Raw genomic sequence first — 17,962 nt, 5'->3', positions numbered from 1 at the left:
GCCGAGCTCAGTAGCGTGAGCTTGTAACCAAGTGGGGCATTAAGGTGACTGGATGTTGGTTCAACTCTTGTTGGGTTGGGTTGGTAGGTGCAACAACCGGTTTGCCCGCTCCAAGTTAGGAGTTGAACTTCGTAGCTTGGGCGAAGGCCTAGGCTTCATGGTTCCTAAAGTGGAGGGTAATGCGCCAGGCTGGCTTCACAGAGCAGCGAGAACCTCCCGCTCTTGATGGTGGAAGGATAACAAATCGACGTACCATCAGCCCAGGTGCCCCAAGAGATGGTCCCAATCAAACAATCACCTTTTTTGCATCTCTTCTTAATTCATGACATGTAGAAAAAGGCCACCCCTCCATTTGACATGATACTTGCTTTTTAGCTACAAATGTTGCAATGATTAATTCCACACCCTCACTAGCCCTATAACCATGGTTAATTCCATACATCTTCGAAAAGCTTCAAATCGACGCTTGCACCATGAAACATCACAATTGTCATTGTTAAGATACCAAACCCCTTTTTGGCAACTGTTATTCCCAATATTAGGCTTGAAGGCTCTTTGTTGTCATGTTTTTCTTTGATAATGTTGTTGCCACTGCATCAACGCCAATCATTGTCTTGATGCCTCCCTAAAATTTCCAACCCCTCCTGCTGAATCAATAGTGTTGTCGTCGCCAATGCTATTGTTGTGCTCTAGCCTTACTAAGTGGAGAAAACCCCTCTTTCATTAAAGCTATCCCTTGTTCCTCCTCCATGCCTAATATGGAAACCCTCTTGCCTAAGTTAACACATACGACTAGCTCTTGTAATCCTTCCCTGCCTTCCGTCCTAGGTCCCAGTCCTATACGCTCAACCCTCCCTAGCTTGCGTACCTCTTTTGCGATAAACAATTTACTAACTTCCTCTACCCCCTACCTCCTTGCTTCATCCAGATCGTATCTCTATCCCTCCAAACCACTTACTTCAGCACTCAATCTTCTCAATTGGTCCCTGCCACCAACACCCCCCCCCCTTTAACTCAAGAATCATCCAACCTTCTCACCCTAATGGGGCCCCCACCTTCACCCCGTTTGAGCCCATCCCTTAAACCTCACAACCACTTTCTTAGGCCTTATCACTAACTACCCACCCTCTCTTAATCCCCCTCATTCCCTATCACCTTAGCCCACTCCCAGCCTCTAACCCAATGCCAAACTTTGTCTCAACCTAAACCAAACCCCGACTATCATAGGTATGATTCCCTCTTAAGTGGGCCTAAATCCTCACTCCCTTTTCCCACTTCACCTAAGCCCTTTCTAATCCCTCCAACCCAAGCCCATATTTCTCCACAAACATCTAGCCCACCCTACTCGTTCCTACCTTCCCCCTCCCTCAGTCATTCTCTTCTTCCCCATCATCTATTGTTTTTGACCCTTCAAACTAGGGATCACCAATTTTTCTTAAGAGCCTAGATAACCCCATCATGTCTCATCCACCTGTCTCCTCTGATTGTGGGAAACCTATCTTTAAGTAATATGGACCTCTCGCCATTGTGCAACAAGGACATCCTTGGAGGCTTTTGTTGTCACACCCCACCTACCGGTATCGGTTCCACCCGACAACCCGTGGGTGCGATCCGTCACAGGATCCACGGTTTTATCATCAATAATAAATGCAAGTGATAATAATCATAAGCAAGAACAAGTTCGAATAATTAATTAAAAAGGATTATAGGAGTCCAAATACTCCAAAGGAATGAATCAAAAAGAAGAATGAAAGAAATTAAGTTCCAAAATTTATCGAGTTCAGCAGAAGCAATAAATAAACTAAAGTAGTTTTATTCCAGTAACTCGCTCATGGGCTATAGCCTTTGCTTCAGTTTTAACAATATAGGGAGTTCTCTAGCTTTGCTCCAAAGACTTCTCAAAATGCTGAGCAATCTGTCTCCTTCTGTCGTCAATGGGTACTATAAGCGCACTCCATCCATCCGTAGGAAGTTTCATGACATACATCTCCGTCTCCCACTAACAGTACCACATTCTCTTCACAGGAGTTGCTCTAGTCATACGAAACCTCTCCTGATTCGGTAAACCCAATTGTATAATATAATATAATGTAACATACAAAAAAAAGGAATGAGTTCTGATGAACTCAGTAAGGAAAACACTTCTCACATACATATCGACAACAGATCAAAGTAAGCATATATGTAATGAATGTTATGCAAATATATGAATGCATTTAGAATCTAACTATGTAAGTCTCTACATGATTGATATGCTTTAAGATATAACACCAGCCCTCCTCTAGGTAGGTTTAGTCATTATAATCCTTTACAGACTGGTTACCTCTTTTAGGATCCTGAGAAAAAGGGTTCAGTCCTCAACAATCAACCATGGCTGGGGTTTAAGTCAACTTTCTCTTACCATGACCATTGGCATAAGTACTAGTGCATGTCGGGGTTTCTAATCCAATGCAAAGTCATACGGTAACATACTACATGTAGTCCAGATACTTCCCCTATGGCACCAACCAACTCTGTTTAGTTTTTTTCCCTTCTTAGGGATGAGAACCTTCACAGACTGGCTACTGTTGTTGGACTCCATTCCCTAACCCTATGGTCATCTACATATTGTTGGGGCGGATGCTCTCAGCACCCCTCACGACTCCCGGCCACTCCTTGGATATCCATAAGCCCAAACCCTAACATATGCAACCCTACCAATGCATGATCAACAATGGACTACTGAATCTCCGCATGGACTGGTTACCATTGTAGGATGAAACAGAGTCACGTTATTATTATCACAGGTCATTCGGCTTCAATTCCCCTACCGAAATAGTAGTAGCATGTATGGGTACCTAGCCATGCAATCTAGACTCCCTAGATATATCAACCAACAATCATAGTAGTGCTGGGCATCAGTTAGCATGTGTCCCATCAGTGGCGGATCCACGTTGGGACCGGAGGGGGCCATGCGCCCCCCCCCCGGATTTTTGGAAATTGTAAATATCCTTGTTTTTTTCTTTATTTCTCTATCGTTAAATGTGAAATACCATTATTTTGCCCCCCTCCAAAAATTAAAAATAAAAATTTAAGTTAAAGATGATGGGTATAAATGTCATTCATAATCTTTATCTAATGGTTATCATTAAATCCCTAGTTTTAAGGAATAAAATGTTAAATTCTAATAAAAAACTAACTCACGATCCATGAATTTCTCTTTATATATTCTCTACTATTTTCATTTCAATTTATCCTCTCATGAATCTCCTCTTTTATTCCTATTTCTTCTCTTTTTTTCTCTCACATGTCTCACAAAATATTGAAGTAGTTAGCAAACTTTGGAATTTTCCTAAATCTTCTCCACATCAGATATTCACTCTCTTTCTCAAATTATTCCTTTCTCTCTCTCACACTCACGAATTTTTTATTAATTTACCTAATTTTTAATGTACACTTCACATTAAAATATAATAATATATTCTGAGATGGGACCTACAGTGGGTCCCACATTGGCCCACATACATTCGCCCCCCCCCTCCAATGTTCAATCCTTGCTCCGCCCCTGTGTCCCATACCACAACCCTTTGATATCCCAAGCAATGGATACCCTTCCATCATAATTACATCATCTCATCAACCAGTATAGCATAACCATTCATTCTATATCACAAAGTAATAAACTACACATAAACATCATCTGTAGCATACATTCAACTACTAAGTAATGAAATATACAACTACTACAAGTTATAAGAGCAATGATACATGTAAGAATTATACAGTTCATCATAAAACATATCGTCGCATATATATAAGAATGTGTCCTTACCTGTAAATATGTAAAAGCTTACTAAAATGCAAGTAGACCTCACCCACAACAATTCCAGAGAACCTCAGAGATCACCTAATTATAGAGTTGCAAAAATATATAGAAGACATGAGTCAAATCAGAGCAATGACAAACTTCTAGAGCTACTCAGGGGCGGAGCTAGGATTGAACATGGAGGGGGGCCGAATGTATGTGGGCCAATGTGGGACCCACTGTAGGTCTCATCTCAAAATATATTATTATATTTTAATGTAGAGTCTACATTAAAAATTAGGTAAATTAATAGAAAATTCATGAGTGCGAGAGAGAGAAAGGAATAATTTGAGAAAGAGAGAGTGAATACCTGATGTAGAGAAGATTTAGGAAAATTCCAAAGTTTGCTAACTACTTCAATATTTTGTGAGACGTGTGAGAAAAAAAAAGAGAAAAAATAGGAATAAAAGAGGAAATTCATGAGAGAATAAATAGAAATGAAAATAGGAGAGAATATATAAGGAGAAATTCATGGATCGTGAGTTAGTTTTTAAGTTAGTTTTTAATAAGAATTTAACCTTTTATTCCTTAAACTAGGGATTTAATGATAACCATTAAATAGAGATTATGAATGACATTTGTACCCATCATCTTTATCTTAAATTTTTATTTTTAATTTTTGGAGGGGGCCAAATAGTGGTATTTTACATTTAAAGATAGAGAAATAAGGAAAAAAACAAGGATATCTACAATTTCAAAAAATCCGGGGGGGGCCATGGCCCCCTCCGGTCCCAACGTGGCTCCGCCACTGGAGCTACTGTGAGTCTGTGACCCAGCGTGTCGCTTGGGCAGTTGGGTGGGTCAAGCGACCGCCTCTGTTCTAGACTACTTTTAAGTCCGAAATTTCGACTTTTGATATCCTAATTTTAATCCGATTTCGAGAAGATTTAAATCTTAATTTCGTCCTTAAGGAACCTACAACACAAGCACGAAAAAAGACCCTAAAATTCTAATGATTCAATATTCAAATCATCTCCTTCAATTAAATCTATCTTTAATTCGAATGCAAGGATCCATTTTCGAATAGGATCTAATCAAAATCACTGATGGGGAATAGAATCAACACAATTAAATATCCACCAAGCCAAGGGGAAGTAGATCCACACCATTCAAAGGGATGAGGAAAGAAAATAGAGAGTGTGGGATCACTTACCTTCACTTGACTTGCCAATCTCACAAAGGATTGGATCTTCTTCACAAACTACGCTTCTCTCACCTTCCAGCACGTGTTCTCTGCCTCCTAATTGTCCGCAGCAGAAATCCTGAATAGAATAATGCGTAAAAATGTCGGGGTTACCTATATATATGGGACTGGGGGCAAATTAGGGTAAAAATCCCGCAAGTAGACATGGCGGTTGCTTGGTCAATCAACCGCCTTAAGCAACCGCCCCCTAGTACTTTCAGGACTTGGGTGCTTTGCTCAAGGGGTTGATCCCCAACTCAAACCTAACCCTATACAACATGTGGGGAGTTTTTACTTTGGTTCCGGACATCTTCAAACACACCCTGAATCTGACTGGTAATCCACTTTCTCAGTAAGGCAAGTTCTTCATCAGCAGAATCCATATCCATGGACTCAGGGTATGGATAATGGACTTCAATCTGGATACTCCACAAGTTATTCTGGCTGGACTTTCAGGTTATCGAACCTGCAATACGGATCCCGGTTTAGAATTAAGGGGGTTGTTACATCTGTGATTGAAACCCCTACCTTTTCGTATGTCTTGGAGCAAGATGGTTACAGGAGAATGAATTGTATTACCAAGTGGCATTTTTAAGCTATGGAGATTTTCTTGATGATTTCAAATCTCTAACAAAGAAGAGAAAAAGAAGGGAGAGGAAAACTAAGATTATTTTACCCAGTTTTACAATTTTCCTTTAGTTCAAAGTATACACTCTCTATGATGGTTGCAAGAGAAACTTATTGCCTATAGCATGTATTTTCTTTGTTTTAGTGGGCTTCCCTTCTCTCCCCCCCCCCCCTCTTTTTCCCCTTTTTGGTCAATGAATTCATTTATTCATCAAGAGAGAATAAAATATTTATGTCTGAGAGTCATGATTTAGAAGGTAATTTTAAAGATAAAATAGTCATCTTCCATGCTTACTCTTCAATCAACGTTTAAAAAGTAATTTCTAATTCCTATGCCTTTATCTTTAGTCCTACATCGAAAAACTTTCAAAATGTTTGCCTCTTCATAGATCTATGCTTTGCAACCATCAATTGCGGAGCTTTGTAACAGGAGCTTGTAACCAAGCGGGGCTTCAAAGTGATTGAACGTTGGCTCAACCCTTGTTAAGTCGAGTTTGAAGGTGCTAAAATTGGTTTGTTTGGTCCAAATCAAGAGTTGACTTATGTGGGTTGAGCGAAAGCATAAATTTCGTGGTTCCTAAAGTGGAGGGTAAGGCGTCAAGTTGGTTTCATAAAGCAGCGAGAACCTCCCGCTCTTGACGGTGAAAGGCTAACAAGATAATGTACCTTCAACTCGCAGTACCCCAAGAGATGATCCCAACTAAATGATCACCTTTTTATACTCATCAATGAACCCATGTTATAGAAGAGGATGAATCATGTGAAATCCAAGGAAGGTTTTGCCAGATACGTGTATTAGGAGTTTGGACATGTGGGATGGAGGGCAATGCATCAGGCTGGTTTCACAGAGCAGCGAGAACCTCCCACTCTTGATGGAGGAAGGATAACAAGCCAATGCACCTTCAATCCGTAGTACCCCAAGAGATGATCTCAATTGAACGATCACCTTTTTAAACTCATCAATGGGCCCATGTTATAGAAGAGGATGAATCATGTGAAATTCCTAAAGGGTTTCCCTAGATACGTGTATGAGGAGTTTGGACATGTAGGATGGTGGGTAATGGGTTAGGCTGGTTTCACAGAGTAGTGAGAACCTCCCGCTCTTGACAGTGGAACGATAACAAGCTAATGCACCTTCAATCTGTAGTACCCCAAAAGATGATCCCAATTTAACGATCACCTTTTTAAACTCATCAATGGGCCCATGTTATAGAAGAGGATGAATCATGTGAAATTCCAGAAAGGTTTCCCTAGATACTTGTATGAGGAGTTTGGACATGTGGGATGGAGGGTAATGCTTTAGGCTGGTTTCATAGAGCAATGAGAACCTCCCGCTCTTGACGGTGGAAGGATAACAAACCATTGTATCTTCAACCCATAGTACCCAAGAGATGATCCCAAATAAACGATCACCTTTTTATACTCATCATTGGGCCCATGTTAGAGAGGAGAATGAATCATGTGAAATTCTAGGAGGGCGTGTATGAGGAATTTGGACATGTGGCACGGATCCAAACCACTCATTGGATGTTGGCTCCATGTACCAGTTTTTAATGCCACAACCATCTATTTTTAATTGAGAGTTGATGTGTTTTTGACTTGGCATAGTCATAAGAAAAAGAAGGATTTTATTCAAAGGATTGCTAGGTCGATAATGACCGGCACCTCTTAATAAAGGGGTTGAAGTCAAAAAAAAAAAAAAAAAAAAAAAAAAAATGAAAAGAAAAGAAAAAGAAGAAGAGAGAAGAAGGATTTTAAAATTTAGAGCAAATTTATGCCATTCCTCTCTACTTCAACTCTATTGACTAAGGGCGCGTTTGATAACGTTCTTAAAAGAGGTTTTTTGCTTTCTTTTGTTCTTTAGGAACGGAAGAACAGGTTAGAGGCGTTTGATAAAACGGTTCGTTCTTCTTTTCTGTAAGAACGGACCAGTCAGAAAAGTGTTCTAAAAAACGCTTTTTGCAGAACATAAAAAAGATGTTTTTACCAAATAACAGAAACAGAAGTGATAAAATTGGTTCAAATTGAAGCCTTAGAACAAGTTTATCAAACACCAACTTATTTTTCAACTAAAAAAAAAAAAAACACTAACATATTCTATTTAGTGTTTTAAAAATATTTTCAAAACGGATTTATCAAACGCCTATTTTCAAGTAAAGAACGGTCTTTTAGCACAGAAACATTAAAAAACAGTTTTACATAAGAACTGGTTTCTCAGAACGGAAACGTTACCAAACGCATACTAAAATTCCCTTACTCAAACTTTCACATCTGGTTCCCAGTAAACTAAACTCTCACCTCTCCTTCTCCCTTGATATGTTTAACTATCCAAGTTAACCCTATATTTTCCTAATCCAACTAGTTTTTTTTACTTTCAACTTCAATCGGTTCATATTATCTAGTTCAAATTTACTACTTGTGCCGCCAAACTATCATCATCTTTTTAATACTAAAATGAACTTCTTAAAAACAGGAACAGGAAAAAGAAAGAGAAAAATCAACTAGGTTAGAAAAATATAGGGGAAGTTGGGAATTTAAAAATAGCAAGGGAGAAGGAGAGGTGCAAGTTTGGTTTTATGGGAGAATCAGATGTGAAAGTTAGAGTAGGGAAATTTTAGTAAATAGACTCTAAGTATAAGGGAGAAATAAAAACTTGCACTAAAATTTATCTTAATTTCACATTTTCTCCTAATTTAATATTAATAGGGTAAATATCACTTACCTCCCCTCTTAGCTGGACAAATAGCACTTACACCCCCTCTTAGTTGGATAATATCACTTATCTCCCCTCTTACCTAGCAAATATATCAAACACCTCCCCTCTGTTAACTTTCTCGGTTAAATTTAATTTTTACTGTTAAATATTGTTCTAAAACCCAAACTACCCTTGGCTAAATATATATTTTATTTTAAACCCTAAATTAACATAATCACCCTATCAATTAAAATACTAAATTACCCTCACTTAAAATAATTATTAAAAACCAAAGCACCATAGTTAAAACCTAAATTATCTTTAATTTTTAAAAGCCCAACATACCCTTTTTTTTTCAAATTATCAAACAATTAAAAAAACACTTACTACTATCAAGTAAAATTAAAAATGCAATTAAAATAAAAAAGGTATGTTGATAAAATTAAACACGTACTACTATTTTGGGTTTTTTAATTGTTTGATAAATTATTTAAAAACAAAAAAGGTATGTTGGGCTTTTAATAATTAAAGATAATTTGGGTTTTAACTTAGGTGTTTTGGTTTTTAAAAATTACCTTTTTTTTTTGGTTGCCAACCCCGGTTTCCAAGGCTTTGCCCTGACTAATCCGGTGTTCGACCCGGGTCGCACACCTGGCTATGGTGGATGAGTCTCCCAGCGGGGATTTTTTGCATCCACAAGGTTTCGATACCAGAACCTTGCTTAAGCGGACCAAGCTGTAATTTAGTATTTTAACTGTTAAGGTGATTACGGTAATTTATGATTTAAAATAAAAAAATATTTTTAGCCAAGGATAGTTTGGGGTTTTAGAAAAATATTTACGATAAAAGTTAAATTTAACCGAGAAAGTTAACAGAGGGGAGGTAAGTGATATTATCCAACTAAGAGAGGGTGTAAGTGCTATTTGTCCAGCTAAGAGGGGAGGTAAGTGATATTTACCCATATTAATAACTTAATCAAAATACATTACTTCCAAGAACAAAATACTTATTATACTCATAAAAAAGGGGCCAACCCATTGCATACCGATAATTATTGGGCATGGAATAGGTCTACTTCTCTTTGTCCTTACATGTTCCATTATTATCAATGGAATGAAATAAATGCTTACCTATTCTAACAAAAGAAAAAATAGCAATAATAATTAATATTTACTCGTGTTCAAAAATAAGCGTGGTATTTAATTTCCAGAAGGGATCAACTTATGTAAAATCTATTTTATTTGATAAAGGAGTATTTCTATAGTTTGAATTCCCACCTCACACCACCATATAAATGCAAGAAATGGTATAACCCATATTGTATTTGCATGATCAATATAAGAAATAAACAAACACAAGTCTTAATATAAGAAATAAACAAACACAGTTCTTTGTTCATTTGCAAGTACAATTCAAGGTGACACCCTTGTTATTTGTCATGCAATGATGGTGTATGCAAATCGCAATGGTTATAGAGAATTGTGAATCGCGTCAGACAACAAAGAGGTCATTGATACGATGAAGCATCTCTCTGGACCCCCACCTCCCCCATCCGAGCTTCTATTCATTCTTAGGATATAGAGGAGATGAGTGATAATTTCTTTTTGGTCAAATAATCATTTATATTAAGCTCTCTAATGTAAGATGCCTAAAGGCCGAAAAAGTTGGATCTACAAGGAAAGATGGTGGGAACAACCACCAAACTTAAGAAATTCCAAATATGAGAGGTATAGGTAGAATATGAGTGAAGAGAGTATTCCTGTCACCTACCAAAAAGGTTGGGTATGAGAGGGTTTTAAAATGGTATCCATGTTATTTGACTTTATGAGGGTAATATGGTCATTTTTCTCATGACTTAACGAAATCATAGATGGAATGTTAGGCAACTTATGATTATTAAAACATGCAATTTGTAATTTAAGATACTAAAGTGTGCGATCCAGAATTTAAGTCCCACTAAAACATCCAATCTGTAATTTTTAATAAACATTTATATTAATCTTTCTAAGGTGAGATGGCTAAAAGCTGAAAAAGTTGGATCTACAAGGAAAGGTGGTGGGGACAACCACCAAACTTTAGAAATTTCAAACAGTAGACCTTTTAGCTAAGCAATCTGATGCATGGTTATCGCTCCTATTAATATAACAACAATGCAAAGACTGAAAACATGAAGAAAGTTTCAAAACCCCATCAACCAACCCAATGCTTAAGCATTCCAGGTTATTTGGCTTCTATTAAGTGCACACATTGCTTCCTTGCAATCTGCGTGATGATTTTCAAATAACTTAGTTCATGTTTATCCTAAGGCAAGCAAATACTATTGCGGAATCTGGCAACAAAGGCCCTACCATTTTGTTTGGCTCTGGAGTCCCACATCGAAAAACTTTCAAAATGGTTGCCTCCTTATAGCATGAGTTTGTAACTAAGCAGGATATCAAGCTGATTGAATGTTGGTTCAACTCTTGTTGGGTTGGATTAGGAGGTGCCAAATTTGGTTTTCCCTATCCAAGTTGGAAGTTGAGCTATGTGGTTTTCCCTATCCAAGTTGGTGCCAAATTTGTTAGAACCAGAAGACCAGAGGCACAGTACAGACAGATCAATTACAGAATCAAAAGAAATAAATATATAACGTATTCTTTATGTCAGAATCACTTACGAATGTAGTAGAATGAGCGAAAGGAAAACAGCACGAACTCTCACAGGGTGAGTTGAGGTGTACGAACCGTACTTTTCCTTAACTCCTAGATCCGAAGGCAGCACTCCAACAGAATCTACTTGCAAAGGAGATCCGAAGGTAATACACAGCACCGAATGAAGAAAACAAAAGAAGGAATTTTCTAACACTAGATTTTCGAAACTCTGTTTTTCACAAAAAACGGAATAGAATCTTGTTCAGAGCTTAACATCTATTTACTGACTCGTATGGACACCTTCAGAGGGCTGCACATGTACGTAAGATCACCTGCAAAGGGTTGTGACTGTATGATCAGTCACCTCCCTACTGCAAAATCCAAAATCGGGTTTTCTAGATCCATGACCCACGACCCCAAGTCCCAAGTCCCATCATAGACACTTAATATTATTTATATAATATTATAGTGCCCCATGGCTTGGTTAGACTAGGGTCTACAGACCACTACCGCAACCACGCCCGACTTGGTCCAGCTCGTTGCATGCGTGTGATCCACACATAGCTCTCTACTAGCATCCACCCCACTTAGGAGCTATATATGATTATATAATCATATAATCATTAGCTCCATCCGATGTGGGACTAAACATATAGGGTAAATTAAATTACCTAATATACATCCAGAAGAGTCCTATAGAAACAAGAGTCCTAAAACAAAACTAGGGAGATAGAATTTTAATGATTTTGAAACTTATCTAAATAGTATATTATATTATATTATATATTTTTAAAACAAAATCCAACAAAATTTGGTTTTCTCAATCGAATAGTCACCTTTTTACACTCATTAGTGTCCTACATATGTTCTGGAAAAGTATTTTAGTTGTTATTGTGAAAATAAATATACTACATATAGTATTTAGGTCTTAATTGCGGATTTTGCTTGGGTGTTGCGCATTGCAGCCTATAGTCAAGATCAAAACTCGTTTCGCAGTTAAATTCTACCAAAAAGAAACTCATTTATCCGAAACGAAGTGAAACAAGTGTTCGATATTTTTTCTCGACCACAAATTTTGATCTAAACCATAGTTTGTATGGTGTGCGGCAGCACTGAAGAATTCTACTTGAATGCACCTAGTTTTTCATCATTGACCACTACCGAAAAGTAATTTCATCTTGAACAGTTCAGATCATCTTGAAGTCATAATTTAAAGAAAGATAGGGAAATGTGCCATGCCAGTGTCGAGGTGTTTAAACTGAACGTCTCCCCATAATCAAGCCCATATTGTTGAGTGAACCTCTTTGCCACTAAGCGAGCACCGGACCCCTCCTGTAAACCCCTTTTTAAAAGCCTTATGAATGGCAGTCTTTGAACGACTTTTCTAACTAGTCACATTTCAAACCGTAAACTTGCATATTGGGTCGTAAATTGGTACATTTATTGCAATACCTTAAGAGGTATATATACAAGATATACAAAAAATGCCTACCTAAAATGAAATGCAAAATACAAAAAATGTCTACCTAAAATGAAATGTACAAAAAAAAAAGGTATTTACAATCAATTAAAAAGGTGTAGAATTAATCAATCAGTTAGCTAACATAAATGATATTTTTACCATCAATTAATTAGCTAACAGATTGGAGGGAACAAATAAAGTAGATTATTTTTGACTATCAATCAATTGGCTAGCAGATTGGAGGGGGCAAATAGGGTAGATTAGTGATGTGAGTTATCATCAAATAAAGATGGTATTACAAGATCTTTGTGCAAAGGAAAGCCAATTGGAGGGGGCAAATAGGGAGATTAGTGATGTGAGTTGTCATCAAATGAAGATGGTATTACAAGATCTTTGTGCAAAAGAAAACCGGGAAAAAATTGTCTGCTGTGCACATCTCTCTGCAGTGCACAGCAGTGTGACAGCAATGAGTGGCACGTGGAAAATGCGAAACATGCGGTTGAGATTAAAAACCCCTAAATTATTGGATCTAAACCCATTTTATAAAAATTCAACCGGGTCTTTTTACCTAAAAAAGAAGGGTAATTTTCATCTGGACCCCCTGAGGTTTGGTTCAGGTCACTTTTAGTCCAAAAAAAAATCTCTTTGCATATGGCTCCCCTGAGGTTTCTAAAAATGACTATTTAAGGACAAATCATAATTTGATGACCAAAATACCCTTATGGTGCAATGGTCAAGATTGTACCATTTATGTCATTCCGATCTAATGGTTGATATTAAAAAGACAAATTTTAATTATAATTTTAATATTTTTATTTTATATTGAAAGGTCTTAAGAATTCAAATTTACAAACTTATACCCTTTGATTAAAACTCAATGCAATCTCATTCCCATTACAAAATAAAAAGAAGCCATTAATTAAATGGTAAAAGAGAATCAATTTCTAATGGCTTTATCGACGGTGAAGATAAGAAAGATGAAGAAGAGAGACGAAAATGCTTGCATCAACGTAGATCTCCTGTGTCTCCATGAGAGCAGAAAATTCTTCTTCAACAGAGCATTGTATTGTTAAATAAGCAAGAGAAAATCCCTTCGGAAATCCACCATTTTCCCTTTCTTACTCTTTTTTCACTCTCTCTCTCTCTCTCTTGTTCCTTTTGAGATTCTTATACTCTTCTTTCACTTTTAAGGAAAAGATGCAACCCTAAACGGAAATTGCAGAACGGTATTCAAAGTCAAAGTTCTTCTTCCAAAGATGCTTCTAACCCGGTTTTATACGAACGTGTTCCGGCATTGTCAGGTGAAAACTAGGGTAGGTAAATTATATTTCGAAACTAGCTGCAAAATCGAGCTCTTACGATGTATTGATTACGGTTTCTATTCAAACGCTCGAACGGCTTCAGTTGATTCAGGATAGAGAGTGGAAATGGAAAACCTCAACTTCTGGATTTGGTTTGATTCGTAATGGAGGTGAGATAGATCCCATGAGTTCATCGAAATCTTTGAAGATGAGTCGTAGTTCAGAAGCTTCAGGATCCGGGAACCAGGATATCGTTGATAAATTTGGTTTTGAGAAAGTAGAAATGGTTTTAACTTGAAATGGATTGTAAGATTGGTGAAGGAAAAAGGTTGTTTATTTAAGTTTAGAAAATGAAGGTTTCTGAGAGAAAATAGGATAATGAGGATACCTTTCAAGCCGAACTCCAGATCAGAAGCGAAAAGCAAATAATGAGGAGATCACACATGCTAGCAAAGCAGGTATTCTCTTCGCCATCTGTGAGTTCCTGTCCTTTGCCTTTTTATTTTCTATTCCTGATAAAGAGTAATCACATGCCATCTGTGTATATTGATGTCGTAAATGGCTTCTTCCACCGTTTGAGTTTTAATCGAAGGGTATAAGTTTGTAAATTTGAATTCTTAAGAGCCTTCAATATAAAATAAAAAGGTTAAAATTACAATTATAATTTGTTATAAACCGTTAGATCGGAATGACATATATGGTACAATCTTGACCATTGCACCATAAGGGTATTTTGGTCATCAAATTATGATTTGTCCTTAAATAGTCATTTTTTGAATCCTCAGGGGAGCCATATGCAAACAGAATTTTTTTTCGGACTAAAAGTGACCTGGACCAAACCTCAGGGGTCCAGATGAAAATTACCCAAAAAAGAAACCCGAGTCTTTTCATGAATGTTGGGAAGAACTCTTCTGTGAATTCCCATGGCATGTGATCAAGGATGTCTCCGGTGGGGAGGTTTGCTCTCACATTCCCTTGTGGTGTGGGTGATGATGACTCTTTGATTTTGAGGAAGATGAGGCCGAAGCAATGGAAGACCATTTGCAAACCAAGTTGGGTAGAGGCTGACGAGTCCCCTGTTTGCAGTTGGGACGTGAGGGCAGATATCGGTGTAGACATTCAGGTGCTGGCAGTCACTGAGTAGGTCAAGATTAAATCTTGCCGGCAGATTGTACACAAACAGTTGCACACTTCCATCGCAGACAGGAACTGAATTTTTTCTCAGTGAGATTCCTGATTTAAATCTGCCTCCACCGCCTACTTGTGATTATAATTCTGTTCAGGTCTGAGATTATGTTGTGGAAGTTACACGAACCAGCAATGTTACTCTGTTTCTACCTTTGAACTCTTGCTTTCACTGAAAAATTCAGGTGCCGTACATTACAGAAATTCATCCGCTGTGGATTTTTATTGTGAAATGACGGATACTATAAATTCAGGGTTTGAATTTGGACAATTGAAATGTGTAAGTTCTAGTGTTCTTCGAGTTCCATGGATCGATAATTTTACTCTGTCTCTACACTGTCTTGCTTTAATGGACGAATTCGGGGGTCTCGACTATACAGAAATATTTTACTGTGTTTGTAAGAGACTCTATCGCTTTTTTCCATGAGTAACAATGGGGATGATTCTTTGAGTGTTGGAATTGGAAGGGAAGAAGCAGAAGTAGAGAGGAAGGAACCCAATGAGAAAGAAGATGAGCAAGGAGAGAGAAATTTTGAGGAGATCGTTGCTGTTATCCTTGAATTTGAAGGAATAAGAGTTTCTACCTTCATACACCACCTTCGAGCTTGCAGATCGAAGCTTTCTCAACAACATTATTGTATTTAGCTGGTGCTGCTTCTTTCTCAGTTCCTCTTGAAGGTCTTCGAAGCCAATGAGAAGAACAGGATTCCGGTGAAACCCTGTCGGTGCCAGAGAGAGAAGAGAAGCAAGTGATGAGCACACGGTTTAGAGAGGTTTTAATCGGGTTTTTATGGCGGGTAGAAGACTAGATCCATTTAACCCTAGGTTTAGAGATGTGCACAGCGGACGATTTTTTTCCAAGAAAACCATATAATAAGTTATTATAATTTTAGGAAAACAAAGATTTTGCATATTTCAATTTGTCTCTAGTCTTCAAGTGAAAGAATAGGAGAGGAAGGAAAGAAGGAAAAGTATTGTCTATGGATGTATAACAGGATGGTGATAATTCTATTCAAATGTCACCTCCATCGCTCATTCAGGAGCGAGGGTCACCTTTGAATATTAACAAGATAGACTCCCCTAAATGAGCAGCTAATTTTATTTTTGATAATTAAAATTGTCACAAGGATAGATGATAGATCCTAACCCATATAGTTGTTGTTCAATCTAGACCATTCCTTCTAGCTTTACAAAATGAAGGACTAAATGTTCTTTGCAGTTCTCTATAATTTAGGGTTTACTTCTATATGATAAAATCTTATACAATTATATATTGTTGAGTTCTCGTGTATCTTGGGAGACTCTATTCATTGTAATCTTCCAATGGTATAGGTAAATTAAATATTAAAGAAAGTAATGTTATAATGCATCTGAAAAGTGCCATCTCATCTCATGCTATTTTGAAATTACATTCTAACAAGAATGATTGGATTGAATTGAATTGAATTCGCCAATGGTAGGTTAGTTGAGTGGTTAACAATCCAAACTCTGATGGAGAAGTCTTGGGTTTGCACCCATCCAACGGCACATACATTAGTAATATATTCTCCCTCCCCTACATAAGATCAACTCGCCAGTTTCAAAAAAAAAAAAAAAAAAAAGAATAATTGAATTGGACATCTAACAGCTAACAATTTCATATGAACAATAGTTAGCTTGGGCTAAAAAAATGATGTAATTAATGGAACCCAAAAGAAACCTATTCGGACTGGACTCAAGTTCCTAGTGAAATTGTCAATGCAGAGCTGTTCTAGTGGAGAAACCAACACCTCTTAGTGAAGAGGTCGTGAGTTTGACTCTTTTTAAAGCATATTAATATCCCTATCTCCCTGGTTAATAGAGCCCCTTTGTACCAAAAAAAATAAAAAGTCCCTTGTGAAATTGAACTAATTACAATTTGGTTAAAAAAACTCAACTAGGTTAGTGGGGTGTTAGTTGTTAGTTGAAGCAAGAGATGAAGTTATCCATTTATGCAAAGAGAGAGAGAGAGAGGGACTGTCTCCAATCTCAAATAAGGGTGTCAATTGCGTATCGAAACCATTTAACCGTATCAAACCGCACCGTACTGTACCGTTCAAAATTGGTGTCAATTGCGTATCGAAACCGTTTAACCGTATCAAACCGCACCGTACTATACCATTCAAAATTCAATACGGTACGCATCGAAACCGAATTTCTTTGGTATGGTTTTGGTTTTAGGTACTCATACCGTGACTACCGTTGTTATGTATCGAAATCGTACCAAATTAAGAGATATAAAATGTAATTTTACAATTAAAATACTTTACCTTTTTACCCTATCCCTAATTCCCTGTTTCAATTTTTCATTTCATCCTTCACTCCTCTTCTTAGATTTACTTGTTTTGCCTCTATTTATTAGATTTACTTATTATGTTTGGCAAGAGTTGTTTCAAATTTTCATTTCATCCTTCACTCCTCTTCTTAGATTTACTTGTTTTGCCTCTATTTATTAGATTTACTTGTTTTGTCTCTATTTATTAGATTTACTTATTATGTTTGGCAAGAGTTTACCAAAATTGTATCACACTAGATACCATGTTTAAACAGATTTATCGCATACCGATGTGATACCATGTTTAACCAGATTTATGTATACGGTTCTGATTTTTAGTATTCAAAGTTTTTTTTTTTGTGTAATATTATTGAAACCCTATTCTCAAAGAACAAGATTAGAACAAATAGTAAATTGCTTCTGTTGAAAATTACTGATAATTTAGATAAAAAAATGGGGTGAGAGAGGCTCGAACTCTCGACCTCAGGATAACTCAGACAGCTATGAGACCTACGCGCTAGCCAACTGCGCCACCACCCCTGCTTGTGAATTTTAAGTCCATGAGAAGCTACAAATTGTTTTTGTTTCTGCTTTCACTATGAACAGAGTTTGTCATCAGCAAGGTGATTACAGCTCTATCTCTCCCCCTTCTTGTTAGCTTTATCCTTACCTAAACCCCTAATTGGATGGAAAGACATGTGAAAGTCCATTTAAAGGAATAGGGAGGTTAGTAGAAGAGATA

General features: G+C 37.2%; 3 non-coding genes across 3 annotated transcripts; 2 read left to right on the top strand and 1 right to left on the bottom strand.

The window, feature by feature from the left end:
- Positions 1–302, top strand: LOC149024018 (signal recognition particle RNA). Its single transcript, XR_016171906.1, has one exon.
- Positions 303–6,067: 5,765 nt separating this feature from the next.
- On the top strand, positions 6,068–6,370 carry LOC149024017 (signal recognition particle RNA). Its single transcript, XR_016171974.1, has one exon.
- An 11,304-nt stretch (positions 6,371–17,674) lies between these two features.
- TRNAM-CAU (transfer RNA methionine (anticodon CAU)) lies at positions 17,675–17,760 on the bottom strand. The gene is given in 2 exon segments: positions 17,675–17,710; positions 17,723–17,760. It is a non-coding gene; the product is annotated as a tRNA-Met (tRNA).
- Between the last annotated feature and the right edge of the window lie 202 nt (positions 17,761–17,962).

This window comes from Hakea prostrata, chromosome 2 (assembly GCF_041222555.1).
Source record: "Hakea prostrata isolate BN-2017 chromosome 2, UWA_Hpros_2, whole genome shotgun sequence".
Classification (NCBI taxonomy): Eukaryota; Viridiplantae; Streptophyta; class Magnoliopsida; order Proteales; family Proteaceae; genus Hakea; species Hakea prostrata.
Note: the sequence above shows the minus strand (reverse complement) of the source record. Positions and strands in the feature narration are given on the sequence as shown.